Source organism: Cebus imitator, unplaced genomic scaffold (assembly GCF_001604975.1).
Source record: "Cebus imitator isolate Cc_AM_T3 unplaced genomic scaffold, Cebus_imitator-1.0 Scaffold215, whole genome shotgun sequence".
Classification (NCBI taxonomy): Eukaryota; Metazoa; Chordata; class Mammalia; order Primates; family Cebidae; genus Cebus; species Cebus imitator.
This window is the reverse complement of record NW_016107530.1, coordinates 3,050,341-3,052,896: the sequence shown is the minus strand read 5'-3', so window position 1 is coordinate 3,052,896 and position 2,556 is coordinate 3,050,341.

Sequence of the window (2,556 nt, the reverse complement as noted above, 5' to 3'; positions counted from 1 at the left end):
CGAGATGGAGTCTTGCTCTATCGCCCAGGCTGGAGTGCAGTGGCACGATCTTGGCTCACTGCAACTTCCACCTCCTGGGTTCAAGCAATTCTCCTGCCTCTGCCTTCTGAGTAGCTGGGATTACAGGTATGTGCCACCATGCCCGGCTAATTTTTGTATTTTTTTAGTAGAGACAGGGTTTTGCCATGTTGGCCAGGCTGGTCTTAAACTCCTGACCCCAGGTGATCCACCCACCTTGGCCTCCCAAAATGCTGAGATTATAGTCCTGAGCCACCACGCCTGGCCAAGTTACTTTTTTTGTTTTTGTTTTGAGACGAAGTCTCACTCTGTCACCCAGGCTGGAGTGCAGTGGTGCGATCTCGGCTCACTGCACACTCCGCCTCCCAGGTTCAAGCGATTCTCCTACCTCAGCCTCCCAAGTAGCTGGGATTGCAGGTGCCCACCACCATGCCCAGCTAATTTGTGCATTTTTAGTAGAGACGGGGTTTCACCACATTGGCCAAGCTGGTCTCGAAGTCCTGACATTGGATGATCCGCCCACCTCAGCCTCCCAAAGTGCGGGGATTACAGGCATGAGCCACTGTGCCTGGCCCAGTTACTTTTTAAATGGGAGAATTAAATGCTGGGTGTGGTTATACAAGCCTGTAGTCCCAGCTACTCAGGATGCTTAAGCTAGAGGATCATTTGAGACCAGGAGTTCGAATCCAGCCTGGGCAATGTAGCGAGACTGTTTCTGCAATTAAAAAAATAGTGGGGGATAAATAAATGACAGGTGACCTTCACAGGATGTTATCCTCAGCCAGTGTGGGCTAGGGCATAGCATGCCCATTTCAGAATACCAACAATTCCACCGGATTTGGGAAACTGAATGGTTTGGGGAATGAAAGGTTAATCTTTGTTTTCTTGTGTAATAAAGGAGCAAGCTAAAAGTCATAGTCTGAAGGTAAATGGACTGAAAAGGATGGGGATTCTCAATCTGGGAGACAGTTTTAATATGCTTATATCAATATGAAAAAAGCATCTGGAGTAATTTTAACTGAGCTGCTTCTGCACTGTGGGCTTAAGTGAGACCTGATGGATGGTCCACATGGCGATGGGTAGGGAGCATTGATTGGAGAGTCAGTGGCTTCTGAAGAGGTGGCTATTGAAGGTTCCCTCTCCAGGCAATCATTCAGCAATTGTTTTGATTGATGAGATTGTGCAGTAGAAAAGCAAACAAAGCTGAAGCTGTCAAGTTGACCAGAAAAAATATGTTCCCCCACACCCAGAGGCCCCTTGTAATGAGAAGCAGTTGCCATGTAGAAGGGAGAAACATCAGGGTGTCCAGCAGACCTATGTGAACCTCTGGTCAGTTGCTAATTTTAGGGAGCATTTGATTAGTGTTTGGGACATTATAGTCAGGAATGTCTTCATTTCCCTTTTCCCTCTACTGGGAACACCCTGTTGACATAATTGACATGATATCTCTGTATTTAGTTTTCCAAGTATGTGGTTGAAATTCTTAACAACCGCCAGATGCAGTGGCTCACGCCTGTAATCCCAGCACTTTGGGAGGCCAAGGCAGGTGGATCACTTGAGGTCAGGAGTTCCAGACCGGCCTGGCCAACATGGTGAAATCTCGTCTCTACTAAAAATACAAAAATTAGCCAGGTGTGGCGGTGTGTACCTGTAATCCCAGCTACTTGGGAAGCTGAGGCAGGAGAATTGCTTGAACCCAGGAGGTGGAGGCTGCAGTGAGCCGAGATCGAGCCACTGTACTCCAGCCTGGGCAACAGAGTAAAGCTGTCTCAAAAAAGAAAAAGAAAAAGAAATTCTTAATAACCCAACAGAATGCTGCTGCTATTAATAGTTACCAATTGGGTATCTATTGAGCGTCTATTGCGTGAAGAAAGCAGGGATGGAGAGCCAATGTCACGTATTAAGAGCTGGGCCCTGGGATCAAACTCCCAGGATTGACCCCTCACTGTCCTGTTTACGGCTTTGGCATCACCTAACCTTCTTGGGCCTCAGTTTTTTCATTTATAAAATGAGAGTGGGCCAGGCATGGTGGCTCACGTCTGTAATTCCAACCCTTTGGGAGGGTGAGGTGGGTAAATCACTTGAACCCAGGAGTTCAAGACCAGCCTGGGCAACATGACAAAACCCCATCTCTACAGAAATACAAAAATTTACCAGGCATGGTGGCGCACACCTGTAGTCCCCACTACCCTGGGGACTGAGGTGGGAGGATCACCTGAGCCCAGAAGGTTGAGGCTGCAGCGAGTCATCATTCCACCACTGCATTCCAGCCTGGGGGACAGAATGAGACCCTGTTTAAAAAGTAATAATAATAAAAACAAAATGGGATTGGTAAGTGTGCCATCATGTTAGCTGCTATTGTTAACACTGCTGTTGTTGGTTTCAATTAGCCAATCTGTGACTGTGGAAAGAGTTCAAGGCTGATTGTACCCCCTATTGGCTGCTTTCTGGGTCCTTCTCACACCACGTATAATGAGTGAGAAGTGAGTGAATAAAACATCTCAGTGGCCTGAGACATTTCCCTTTTTTTTTTTTTTT